The 14,247-nt window shown below is 41.8% G+C and overlaps 1 long non-coding RNA gene across 1 annotated transcript; it reads right to left on the bottom strand.

The window, feature by feature from the left end:
• Window positions 1-166: 166 nt before the first annotated feature.
• LOC136294527 (uncharacterized) lies at window positions 167-8,468 on the bottom strand. Its single transcript, XR_010722437.1, has 3 exons — window positions 8,318-8,468; window positions 3,002-3,101; window positions 167-455 (listed from the first exon to the last, which is right to left on the bottom strand). It is a non-coding gene; the product is annotated as an uncharacterized lncRNA (long non-coding RNA).
• Window positions 8,469-14,247: the final 5,779 nt, after the last annotated feature.

Here is a 14,247-nt window from a genome sequence, read left to right as displayed (position 1 = left end):
CTGCGGCCGCGGCGGCCCCTGCTGCGCCCTCCCGCCGCCGCCGCCGCCGCTACCGCCGCCGGCCCGTCCCGCCCCGCGTCCGCGCCCGCCCCGGGAGGCGGCTCCGGCGGCTCCCACCGCCCCTGGCCGCGCCCCGCGCCCGCCCAGCCCGGCGCGCCCGCACCTGCCCGTGGGCGGCGGCCCCGCCGGGACGGTGGGCTCGGAGCGCCGGCAGCCGCCGTCACCCCGCGCCGGGCTGCTCCAAGGCCAGCCGCGAAGGGGCTCGTCTCGTCTGCTCCCCCGACGATGGCGTAAACACGGCACCTGCCTCACACAAGGCGCAGCTCTGACAGGCAGGTGTAGATGGCAGCGAAATGGCATGTTCTTATTGTCAGTCCTTTGTCCTTTCTCTAAGCGAACAGCAGAGCGCTCAGATGTGGTTCAAGCAGAATACCCTCAGCGACTTCTAGAAACGACTGAGAACACATACATCATGGTATAGCATTGTTTTCCCATCTGTTCTCCCCTAAAGTACTTTGCAACGACTTCAATTTTATTTGCACTTCAAATAATGTTTAAAAATATGTTAGAACTTCCAACAAGCATTCAGAAAACTTACAATTTTTAAAAATAGAAGTGATTTCATGTTACCGAGTGTGGCAAATTCCAAAACCAGACAACACAAACACGAGAGTTCACAATATCCTCTAAAACTCAAAACCTATTATTTCTTTTTGATTTTTGAAGCAGTGCTGGAAATTTCTCAAAAAAATCACTTAAAAGGAAACAAACGCATTTTTTTCTCTATTAAAACATGTTTGTTTGTTTTAACAGAGAACCCTTTAAAAGTACTATTAACATTTATGTGAGGGGGGAAAAGAAAGACAGAAAACACAGTCCAGGATGAGAAAGCCTTGCAAGAGCAAAACACTAACATGGTTATTCAAGATAGCCTACAACTATTGCTGCTTTCCACACCTCCTCAGTTAAAACCCTGATGCTTACTTCTATCTGAGCTCAGAATAATCCCACAAACCCTTTTAATAATTTTTGAAAGAATGAATACAGACATTAGGGGAATTCATTTCAGAAATTGTGGCCAAGCAAGTGATTTGCATGTTTCAGTAAGGTCAATATGCTAATTGACTTTTTTTCCCCTTTCTTTAAACAGGCAGTAAGTCTGCTGTTCCAGGCATTTTCCGGAGCAGCCACTGGCTGCAGAACATGCCACAGGACAGCTCACCATTTTGCATTGCGTGCATCCAAAAAGACAAAGAGAATCATGGCCCAAAATGTAGGATCCAGCTCCATAACCTGTAACACCTGTGCCACTGCCCAGCAGGCGATGGCATGAGACAGGTGTGAGTTACCTCGTTAGAAGGCCCAAGTGCTGCTCAAGGGCATTTGTTTCCACTCAAAGATGCACAAAGTTACAAACACCTGGCTTAGTTTTCAGTCCTCTGCATGCCTTATATGGGCTGGCAAACCAAAGAGGCTCCCAGGTCTGACTGGTGCAAAAGGAGCTCACAAAGCCTCCCTGACATCTCAAAGACATTCTAACAGAACACAAACTCCAGTTAGCAGCAAGCAGTTCTGCATTAATCAAAAAAAAAAAAAAAATCCTCATTCCAAAGGACTGGTGACCGTGCAGCTGAGCTTTAAATCTTTAAAATAATCTTAAATGGGAGAGTGTGACATCAGGTTGAGTTGCCTCACTAGTGTCTACCTTCCCAGCAGGTCCCTCTTGCCCTGTGGCCACCTGGGCAATCACAGCCATGCAGCTGCCTTTTCTCAGGAAATGTGAATTTGCTGTTTAACAACCTCAGCCCAAACACTGGATCACCAGTAACAGGTACCTCTGCCTCCTCAGACCAACATTTGGTTGTTTTATGCCTGAGCAGCTGGAGGAGAGGGCAGGTTGCAACACAAACATGCTATCAAAGTACCAGACTGCTTGCAACCAGGCAGAATTAGAAAGAATTTCATTCCTAATTTAAATCAAAAGGGACTGAAACTAACAGTTTGTACTGTGATCATTTGGATACCGTCATCCATCAAAATAAACATAATGCAGTTTCATCAAGACTACAATAAACACTTTCTCATAGAAATATATTTTTATCTGTGACATGTATGAACTGATAAGTGAGTAATAATTCAGTTGTGCCCACAAGCTATCCACTCTTGGGCTGACAACAAGCATAACACTGAAGCAAATGCAGAAAGCAGAAAAGCAAAATAGATAAAAGAAACAGGAAACCATCTTCATTATCCACATCCCCACTTCAGCTGCCTCCAGCCAGGATTGGTGGTAGAGCACCCTCAAAGCAACATAAACAGTTGGGATGCCTTTGCAGAGATGCAGAAAAATGAGTGCTGTTCTGATTCATAAACAGCAAGAATAACACTTCAGGCTGGTTGCTCAAATCGATCTAATCTTTTTTACATGGTTATTAGGAGCAATCCAACACTCCTTAATGCAAAATTTACATCCAAGCAATACATATACTTTAAAGGTGATGGTTGAAGTTCTAAATATCTGAAAAACACACACTGCAGTTTTAATTTTTTCCTAAATCAGTGGATGTTATAGTGCAATATTAGAACCAAATTTCATTGCAAACACGCTGGTTTCTCTACTGTATCTCACGTAATCCACTAGTGACCTTCCTCCTGAAGGAGAAGAATCCATATAACCATACAAATTCCAGAAAAATAGTTCTCTAAAAGAGTTACATGCTTGAGAGAAGACAAATGGATTCAAAGCCAAAATTCATGGTCAGCACAGTCTTGCTACAGCAACAGTAGTCTTGCTAGAGCAGAAGCCAGAAATATTGCACATTCACTTTCCTCTTCTCAGAGTACTCTTAACTCAGAGTACTCCTACATTGTCCTTGGTCATTTATTGGAAGGGGTTCAACTTCTATTTCAATCCTAAAATTTGTTCAAAAGCTACTTTTACATGGACTTTTTTTTTTTTGCAATTAATAGATTAAAAAAGAGAAAAAAGAAAAATCTATACCTCAAATATGAAGCCCTTTAAATTAACCAGTTGCTGAAGATATACGGGAAGTTTGTCCTTTATTCCATCCTCTTCTTCTCCCCATACTCCATAGATGTACCTGGATTGAAAGAGGGGCTGATTTACAGTCACCTCAGTCCATCTTCTGCAGTTTCACCAGGACCAATCTGGCAGACAGATCTCAGCTTAGATTTTCACAGCGTTCTATGTACATCATACTTTTTTTTTTTTAACACATCAATAAGCCATTTGCTGATGCAGTTTCTTCTTTAGATTTTCTATAAAGAAATTTATCTTAAAAGAACAGCAAGTCTGATGGAGAATTGTTCCCCGAAATGCCCACAAAACCCCAAGGTTTTGCATAGTTTTTCTCTCCTTCCAGGAGACAACTGTCTCCTTACTGGGGACATAATCATAATCTTTTTCTTTACTTGTATCCTGTACTGCATCCTATGAAGGCAGCACCTTTCCAATTCTTTTCTTGTTGCTTTACTTAAACGAACGAACCAACCCAACCTACCTCCACTTGTTTAATAAGGGGCACATTTGCAAGCTTCCTGAAATAATTACTTCCTGGTGTCACCACAACTGCTGCATTTAAACTACTTGTGTTTCTCAGCTTCGGGGAAATTAATAAATAAAATAGAAAAAATAATAAATCAACACATGTACGCAAATTCCCTCTCCTTCAGTTACTCTTGCAGACAAAATAGTGCCCATGAGCTCCAGGCACAAACCCACTTTGTGCGAGGTACCAAACAAGAATAACAAAATGGTAGATCTCTTCCCAAAGAGAAGCTCTTCACTTCATTTTCCTACTTATTCACTTTATCAATGGATTCTTCAGTTCTGGTGCTTAAAGCTTTCCTGCCTTTTGATGATTGCTCTTGAGTGCATTTTTAAATGCTAGAGGCAGAAAGAGGTGCAAGCACAAGCAAAGAACTGCCCTCATTTGTGGGTACCAAAGGCCCACTAAAGCCTTGGCTGAGCCAGCCATGCTCCAGGCTCACATCCCAGTTAGATCCACTCAATTATACCAGTAAAATAACTGAATTTCATGTCATCTGCAAATGAAAACATGTAGTCTCATGTCTTGGCCATTTGCATCTTTCTCACATTTGGATACACATCGAACTACCACTGCTCCTGGCCAGAACCTCCCTTGAGCCTCTTTCCTTTTGGCTGGATGGGAATAACAGGCAGGTGGCTGTAGTCCAGGATTTCATAAACCTGCTTATCTTCCACTACAAGTAAATGAGGATAAGATGGCTGACCAGAATTCTTCAGCAATTTCTGACTGCTGCACATGAGTATCAGCATGGATGAAGGTTTTCCAGATGCATCTGGCTGTATCCTATAACTACAGGCTCCTGTTTCAGAATTACTTTGGGAACTTTTCAGCAGAAAGTGAAAAAGCAGCACTACTTGATTCTTATTAATCATTTGTTTGTGTTATTGTCTTACACTACGATACAACCTGAATTTCAGCAAAGCATTATGTTTTACTTGAAATAACTGTTTCAAGTAAGCATGGAAGAAGTTATAGACAATTGACCTGAGATCTAAATGAAGCATTGAAAATAAAAATCATATTAAGGAAATAATAAAGTAGGGGGATGTATGGAGCTCAGAACTGAATTTAGTTTTCATTAAAAACCTGGAAGATGCAGAGAAATAATTTGATGTATCGATATATAGGTATTTATAAACTGAAAGAATTTCTAAATGCCAATACACCAAACAAACACCAAGATACTGTTTTCAGAAAAAAATTGCCTGAATACACAAAACGCATCTAAGAAATCAGTGATGCTGCAAGGGAAGATCCACCCAGATTAGTCAATGTGACGATAAGACATTAAAGCTGTCAAAGAGCCTGCTTACCTCTAACAACTAACTACCAAATAATCACCTTAAGAGTTGAAGGCATTAGCTCACCTCTCCTGACAAAAACCTCCTTTTTATTGAAGTTAACAGAAATTTGTCCCATTTTACTGTCCAGAATCCTGTGCTGAATTCCTAAAATAGGATATTTGATTTCCAGAAGGCCAAGTTTCAGCTTTCTAAAAACCATTCACACAAAAGGAGAAAGCTGTTGATGTGCCACCTGTTTATGCTGAAAAATAGAGAAGCCAGACTCAGGCAGCCACTCACCTCCTGCCAGTGGGAAGCCATAGCATTTATGATAAGGAAAACATTTATGGGCAGGCAAAAGTGAGGAAATTGTCCTGTACTACTTAATGTATTTTAACCAAAATATCAAAAAGACTTCATAAGAATCCAAACAATTTGATATAGTAAATAAAACAGTAACTTTGCTCCTGGTTTTTACCCCTTTTTCCCCAGTTTATCTCCATTTCTCATCTTCCACAGGTTGTTTTCAACAGTCTGATGATGATTTCAAGGCAAACCCAAATCAGATTACAGGATAGAAAAAACTCCCCTCTTCGCTCTAGACAGAAGGAAAAGAGATGCTGACAAAAATAATTTTGTGGTCTCAGCTGACAAGTGATATTTTTATCAGAAGTCAGGGTGTTCAAGTGCATATAACCAAGATATGAAAAGCTGGAAACTGGCACAAGTAAGCCCTAAAGCAAGGAATAATGGGGGGCTTTTATGGTTTTTTATAGTCTATTCAGTATCCAGAAAGGTTTTCCTACATGAAAAAAGAGATCAATTGCTGAAAGTGTGACACTTACAGGAAACACTGTGCACTGGATGAGGTCTGAATATATGGAAAACCAAGAAAAAAATCCACATTAAAATAAAGAGTCTCTATCTACCAAGAGTTTGAAAAAACTAAAAAGTCCCATTCATGAAATACCTACTCAAACAGTGAAAGAATATCTGGAGTAATGTTTCTAACTTTATTACTAATAGAATATTTATTTTAAAATTACTGCTATTAGGGAGTTGAATTTTTCATATCCTAAAGGCACAATTTACTAACAGCCTCTAGTCTCATGCTGTGTTAACTGCTAGAATAAATAGGGCAGTCACACAGAATCTGAGACACTGTTCCTATTTTCCATTTACAATGTTAAATCAGTATTTACATACTAATCTAAGTTCAGTAAATAAAAGTTTCCTTTTATGCTTGGAGTCAAAAATATTAATAATTTTTAAGAACAGAACATTCAAATTTATTTTTAGAGAACTCAGCAGGCAAAATACTTCTAAACACTCAGTAGGCAGTGAAGCTTCATCTCTAACGTTACCCATATTTGTCTCACCTCAAGAATAAAGAACATGAATATTTCAGAACATTCTGCTACCTACTTATTTTTAGCCTTTTATAAGTGAGTGTACCTGGTTATTGTTTGTCTAATGAGGCTGGGCCAACACTAGACCGCAAATCAGCAAAGATCTAAGAGATAAGGGGCTCTTTATTCAGGCCATTGGGATTGAATTTGCAGCATCATGGACAACCATGCTAAACCAAAGTAATAGGGGCCATGGAACCTTCACCTACAGAAAAAGACCATCACAAGCTTGGGACAAGAATTCTCAGATGTCCTCTGAATGTTGCATACTTCTATATCTGCAGGCTCAGTTTTAGACATGTGAGACCCCACTCCCCTGGGTGCCAGGAACATTTATTCTGGAAAAAAAAAAAAATCAAACACACCTCATTCTAAGTTTTGAATTTTACTAGTATTCCCACTTCAGTTGAAGTCAGTGGTATCTACTGCTGCCAGTAACCTGGCTTATAAAGCTGTGTATCCAAATTAGAGACCTTGTTAATATGACCAGTAGTGTCCTAAATCAACTACAGACAACCAAGACGCTGATGGGCAAAAATTATCCTCTATCTTAAGACATCATCTTGTTGATATCAGAATTCCCCAGTCCTGGTTGGGTTGAGAAATATTGCTCTTGAGATAAAACCATCACAGTGAAATAATGATTTAGACACAAAAATATTGAAATTCAGATCTACTATATAGATTAATGTTAGAAATTAATTACCCTGCTCTTGCTATATTAGAAATCATGGTAGATGTGTGCCAATTTAAGGCACTTCAGACTTCCCCATGCCATGAAAGTACCAAGCAGCTCACATGGCAAGTATGTCCCTCATTAACTGCCTCTCCTCCTGCCGCAGTGGAAAGTGGATTCCATAATATCTGAATAAAGACATGCTGCAGTGGAAAGTGGATTCCATAATATCTGAATAAAGACAAAGAGCCACACTGAGAAGTTTCTCAGGGGTTCATTTTCAGGTACGTTATAACTTAAAAGATCATAAAGCTGCAGTGGAGAAGACAGAAGTTGCTCTGGTAGCAAGGTGCATTTATAGCTTAGGTTTATATGAGGTCAGTGGTACATGTGGCAAACCCAAGTTGTAAAACTATTTCATCTTCTCTCCATTTTTCTTAAAAAGCTGTGCCAGGACTAGAATAGGAGTGCAGGTCCATGACTGCCTGCAAAAAGGCCTACAGTTAACTCTGGCCTATCTATAAATTTGTTTTGTGTTCTGTGAGCCACCATCTCATCCTCAAGAAAGTGAGGGATTGCCAGAGAACAGCTCACTGAAGAAGTAAAAATGATCTTCTGGAATGCAACAGTAAAGAAGCAATACTCTCTGTTAGGATGCAGGTTGTCTTAAAGGCACAGTGAACACAAACACAACTTGCCTTAAAGAGCTTTTGAAGGTAATATGGACTTCAGTCCACCAAGCCAAAGGTCTAACCACAAGGCACAGCAGAGGTGTCTGCTTAAGGAGTGATCTAATAGGCAAAACTGAGAGAAAATTCAGTGTCCAAACATCACTTAACTTGCCTCCCATTTTTATTCATCCGTGTTTCCTGAAGTCAGACCTTCTTAAATCACTGCAACTTGCACACGAGGTTCAACCGAAGAAAACAAAGCTGAAATTAAACCACCTGTGTACCACACTGCAGCACTTCCCCCACCCTGTGTAAAACGCCACTTTACAAAACAGCCTGAAAATGTCGCTAGTCCAGGCACAATTGTAATGACAATAAATGCTTATATAACATCAAAAGGCTTCAGATCCAAATTAGATAAACTGATGCAAACTATGTTTTTTAAAGGAATAAAAACACGCAGTAACAGAAAGACACAAGTATGACCAGCACAAATTCAACCCCGGCAAATCCTCTCAGCGTGAACTGGAGCAGAATCTGATGTCGCAATCACAGAGAAGATACTTTCCATTGCTCTGAGGGAGAGCTGTTCCTACCAATTCAGTTCTCAAATTGCTGTTTTATATTGCCTCCTTCATTGGGTTTACAAATAGGATATACGATTGAATGCAGGAGGAATTACAGAGTTTGATTTGTTGGCTCTTACTTCTCTTGCTCCCAGGGAGGTACCGAAGGGCAGATGAAGCGCGGGCGAGGACCAGGCAAAGGTCTGGCAGCAGAGAAGCTGTCCTGGCGCTCAGTCCCTGGAGCAGGAACAGCGCTGAGCAGGCAAGAGGCCCGAGCTCCGGGCTGGCCACTAAAAGAAGCCCCGGAGGTATGCAGAACACCTGAGGACTGATGCAAGGCAAATCATCAGCCATTCCCAAAAGCAGTCTTTAGTCTCCAGGGAAACTAATGGCTCCCAGGTGTCTCAGCCAGAGCTTAACTGCTCTGGCACCCAGTTACGCTAAACCAAACCTCCTCGAACAGAATTCATGTGGGCTTACGGAGCTCCCGGTTGGGTGTCTAAGTGAACACAAGATAGGTTAAACTTGTGTGAACGCTGTTCTTGGAGTGTTTTGTGGTTGGCAGGTTTTCTACAAATTTTTCTGCCCTGCCTAGTTTGTCATCATCCTCATATGGAAATAAAGGGGGTTGGGTTTTTTCCTCAAACAATTTATGTGTTATAAATGCAATAATACAAGGATTTGTAGAGATCCAGAATAATGGCGAATGATTGGTACTCCGCTGATAATCGATGCCTTTAACTCTGCCAGCTCTGACATTCATTCCCTGCCGCTGGAGACAGCAGAACTATGGACAGCAGTCACTCGGGAGCTCTTGTCTGCAGGTGGTGCATATGCAAAGAGTCTGCCATGAATCTGAAAAGGCATCTGAAAAGAAGCACGTTTCAGCCACCCGGGTGGTGAAATGCGCTGTGTTTGAGCTCGGCTGATAAGGTGCAATCCAGCTGCTGTTCGGCTGCCTAAGTAAGCACTGCCTTGCATGGCAATGTCTGATAATGAGGTCCCAACACGTAGCTCAGAATTCCAGCCCAGTCTGCAAGGATGAGAAAGAACTTACAAATCCACTACCGTAACAGGAAAGAATGCAAAATGGATTTTTAAAGGATACAAAATTGATACAAAAGTACATGCACAATGATATACTTACAGTGTCCTTTTGCTCTACAATTAAAAATTAAACAAATATTTCCAATAGTGTGATCCATCCACCACCATTTTTTCCAAAACAAAAGTGTGGCAAACATAGGGCTGTATAGATCTAAGCAAATTCCCCCTCTCGATAAGAACAACACTGGAAATGTTTGGCATGGGCTTTCCCCCCTTCTGGAGAAGGTGTCCTGTGGCACTCTGGGGTGGGAGCTGTGCAGCACAGCCCGCAGCCACCTGCCCATGTGTCCTCGCAGGCCCCCGGCTTCTCACTGCCTGCTCCATCAGCTCCAGGTCCCCAGCCAGCCAGCACTGCTGCCAGGGACACAGTGCAGCAGAAGCCAGCCTCCAGTTGTGCAGGATTATATTCTGAAGACAGCCTCAACGTTGTCTTGGCTTCCCACTGTGGGATGGCATTCGCAGTGATGAAGGATTAGCCAACTACAGGATGTCACATTTCTCAACAGCACTCTAAAATGCAGGACTGAAAAGGATGACGGTCCTCTGCGGCAACACTCACCATACAAGAGCCACAAATTTCTCCTCAGTTTATCATTAACTACTTTTAAAATATTCCTTAGCATATAAGAGGTGTTTGTTTATATTTGTTTGGAATTCAGGTACCCATGAAAGCAAATGTCTGAATTTCCTTTCCATTTGCAGGATGCTTTGCTCATTGAGTTTAACATAAATCTCAGTTTCCCTTCAAAGACCCCAGGCAGCACATGTAGTTTTTTAGAGGGGTTTGGTTTGGGTTTTTTCCTAGGAGTGAGGGTGGGACACCTGGGGGGAACTCACAGAAAATCTCGTGTAAGTGACATCTTCAAAGCAAGCAGTTGAGGTCTGGTTGCTCATTTCATGTTCAGGGCCCACTACTAACAACCCTCTGTATGTGTCCATGGCACTTGTAGATACTGAGATAAATTTATCCCTGGTGAAAAAAGCTAATTTCAATAGCTATACTAGGCATGAATTTGAGTCACTATGTCCTTTCAAAATGAGCCTGTTGGGATTACAGGACTGCAGTTAAGCTCAGATATAAGGGTTAGCAAGATCAAGGCCACTGCTGGATCACATTTACAACTGAGAAAAACAAATATACTAATGAGCTGCCAGCCAAACATATGAAAATGAATAGCAATTCTAAGTATCAGCTACTTGTAACAGCATGCTCATACTTGGACCTCAGATACCTTAAACAATCTGGAAGTTCAGTATGATGATTAGTCTGAAAAAGGAGAAAAAGCCCATGTGGATAATAGTTGTTAGGAGACAGTTATGTTTTAAGCAGATGGTAAAAAGTGTCAGTTTGAGGCAAAATATAGATCTTCCTTCTGTTGAATAATTAATGAAAAGCTCTTTCCCAGCTGTAGCTGTTGTAACTGTGTGACTGAAGGGTCTCCATTTAATAAGGCCTCATGTGTATGAGCTCAAGTCACCTTTTACAATCAGTTTTTTTTTCCAGGACTGTTATATGTTGCGCTCTCTCCCTCTCCTGAACCTCTTCCACAGGGCAAATTCTGTTGTGTCGAATCAAGCAGAGCTTCCAGTGACAGTAATCAAGGCAGTTTGATTTAGCAGTATAGCCTCCTTTCATTAGAGAAATTCTGACTCCACTGAAGGCAGCTGAAGCCTTGACATTGACTTGAGCCAAACAGACATGCCATGTGCTGAGTCCTCCCTCTTCAATGAATTGTATCCTTCTGCTGGTTTACACCAGGACAAAGGGAAATTTTCTCAGAAAGAATCCATTTTTCAAGTATTTGAATATATTCACTGGAAGTGTTCAAATACACCTGAACTAAAAAAAATAGATAATGACACCAGCTCTAATTTCAGGGATATTATCCTAATATTTAGAGCTTCTTACGATGCCAACTGCCATGAGCTATTGCCATTATGTTCTTGCATGTGTTCCATAACAGAAGGAGGATCTGGGAGCCTAGGATGACAGAAAAAGAAAAAAGGATGAAGTGAGATCAAAAAGGGATAAAAATGAGAAGAAAAGGAGGTGGTCAGAGAAGGGCACAAGAGATTATGCCCTAACTTACCATGAGCTGAAGGACTCTGATGTAGACAAAGTGGTGGGGCAGGTCATGAAAGGACATTTGAAGCCAGCAGCTCAAATGGGCAGTAGTGCCAGCCCAAGCAGAGCATGAGCAGAGGGGAAGCAGCCACTCCATACTTTCTCTTAATTAATGCATTTAGCTGCAATATTTGTCACAAAGTACTGGGTTTGTGCAAGCCCAGCACTAGTAGAACTCAAAGCCATTGTCAAATTCTGTGTGTACTTGGAGATTTTTGCAAAAGTTACCTCTGTCTCCACAGGCAGGGAAAGCAAACCTTTAGAACCACATGATGCAGACAGCAGGGAGCTGCCAGCTCAGCAGAGCCACTGTAATAATTTGAATCTCGACCTCTGGCTCTCCCCCACTGCTAGGGGTTCAGTCCTGTCAGCTACAGCCCCCCAGGATCTCAGGGAATCTAGCTGTTTTCTGGGAAAGGATGAAAATGCTGATGGGTGAGGATGGAGTGGTGTGGAATGCTTGCATTTCCTTACCATGCTGAAATCACAACTAAGGGGTGTTTCAGTGCAAAGTTACCGTTTTTTAAAAGTGGGCATTACTGCTTTTCCTTACCAGTAAGGGATGGCTGTGGCAGCTGGAGGGAAGGCACCATTTACCGTGCAAAAACAGAAAAGAAGGCAAGAGGCACAATTGTTCTCTACTGGCTGGACTACAGGAACCCGGCAGTGTAGCCCGGGATACTGCACTGAGCTCATGCTCTTGCTACATTAAAGGTTTATAACTAGAGAAAGAGAATTAATTCATTCATGTTCACACAGGGTGGGCAGATGGAAACCAGACCTTTTCTCCTCTCTCTGCTGCCTCTCAGCTCTGGGGCAAGACTCCAGAGTCCTGAGGCGTTGGTGCCACAGGAGAACAGTCAGTTCACCAGAGCTCAAGATCAGAACAGCACCCATCACTTGGTATATGGCAATAAACACTGGTGGGTGAGACAAAGCTTCCATGTTCCCTCTTACATTCACCTTAGCTTCTGCAATTAATGATAAAACATGATTTCACATCAGAGGGCATTTCATTCAGTCAGTCCATGCATGCAAATAAATGCCCTTCACCAGAGCAGCAATGGAGTACGGAAATGCAAGCATTAAACACACGAAATTTTTAGTATGGCTGTCAGAGTAGTGTAAACAGCTCTTCCTATTAGTTTCTGTGATCCAGATCCTGCCTGAAATTAAATCTTAAATCTCCTCTTGGAGATTGCATGCTAGCAGATTTCTTTGTATAATACTCACAGCTTGCCTTCAAACGTGTGCTGCATAAATAGCTCAGGGAAAGGAAATAAACTCAAAGTCACGCTTGTAAATTATTTGATCATGCTATTCAGTATTTGCCAAATCCCCTCATCTTTCTACAGAAAAAGAGAGGTTTCCTGATGCCCTACGATCACAGCAAATTCTTTCAAGAGAAATCCCAAAGCTGACAATCTGCAGCCCCTTGTAAGACACAGCGAGGCAAACAAAAGACATCTGATACCGATGACTCTGAAGAATGCTGCTGTAAATCAGCTGTATTGGTCTTGCAGAAACCCTGAGCTATTTCTTTAAGGTTGTTTGCCTTCAACTTTCCAACAAGGGCTAGCAGCTAATGTAATGCTCCTGCAAGTTTACAGAAGACTCTCATTTTAAAGAATCTGAGGACTCTTGCACCAGTCCTGAAATGGCTATGGCCAGCCAGGTCCTACATCCCAGGAATACAAAACTTGCTGGGTACAAGGTAAAGCCGTTTTGCTCCAAACCAAACTGCAGAGGCTGGAATTACACTGGGAGCTAACCTGGTCCCTCTGCACTGCACTTTGTGTGTGATTCTGCAATAATCCTGGCTTTAATCACATGAGCTCAGAGCAAGGCTTCTTTGGCTTTACAGGGTTGTCACAGGAAAGAGCTTATGAAACAAAATTCATGTTGAAAATAAAGATTATTAGAATCCTTGCAGTGACCACAGTTCATATCTAGGAACACTATTAGCATGAGATCCTCAGCAACGTGAGCACTGTCTTGAAGGCAATCAGTGTTCACTGATCAGAGATCTTGCTTTAGCAGCATTGACCTTGAGTTCTAAACACAATGGATGACAACAACCAGGTACTTACTTAAAATTAAGGAGCAAGGACCAGCCTAGGACTTCTCAAAAATCAAAAGCACAGAAACGGCAGCAAATGGCAATAAAGGAAGAAGCCTTTGAAGTGTCACACAAGGGTATGCCATTCAAGTAAAATGCCACTCTGACAGTCAAAAACTAGAACAATTGTTCTAACAAAAAGGAAATAAATGAAAATTGAAAATATTTAAATGCAAGGCCAGGCAATGAGCTCAGAGATAAGGATTTATCCATCATCTGTTGGGGCACAGGCAGCTCTTACTGGTATGCTACAGCACCTTTCCTCAGCTGAATTTGCAGGGGAGACAGGGATGCTTTTGTCCTTTAGCATTCCACCCAACTGCATCTTTGACACGTGATCCACCTGAAGAGTGAGTGACAGAGACAACCCAATTCCAACCTTTGCTCATCGTTTGCATTTGGTACATTTGGTACATTTCTGGCTTTTTTCACACCTGCTAAGTATAATGCTGGGTGTGAAATGGGGATCATTTCCCCTTTTCTTGGTGCTGTCTCCAGTTCTAAAGGCCCATTAATTCAGTAGGAACAACAATAACAAACCCAAGTAATAACTTCCAACCAAATGTTGCAGATAACAACAAGCTTCACAGGAAACTTTCAGGTAAAGTGCTAGGGATTGCTGAATGAGACTACAGCTAAACGTTCTTTCACCGTGTTGTACACACGTTTTAGTTTTCTAGTTTTAAAGAACTGTTTGGAAAGACAAGTGGGGACTTTTT

The sequence above is a fragment of the Chamaea fasciata genome, unplaced genomic scaffold (assembly GCF_029207755.1).
Source record: "Chamaea fasciata isolate MVZ Bird 193981 ecotype frontalis unplaced genomic scaffold, bChaFas1.0.hap1 SCAF_10, whole genome shotgun sequence".
Lineage (NCBI taxonomy): Eukaryota > Metazoa > Chordata > Aves > Passeriformes > Sylviidae > Chamaea > Chamaea fasciata.
This window is presented reverse-complemented; position numbering and strand designations above follow the sequence as displayed.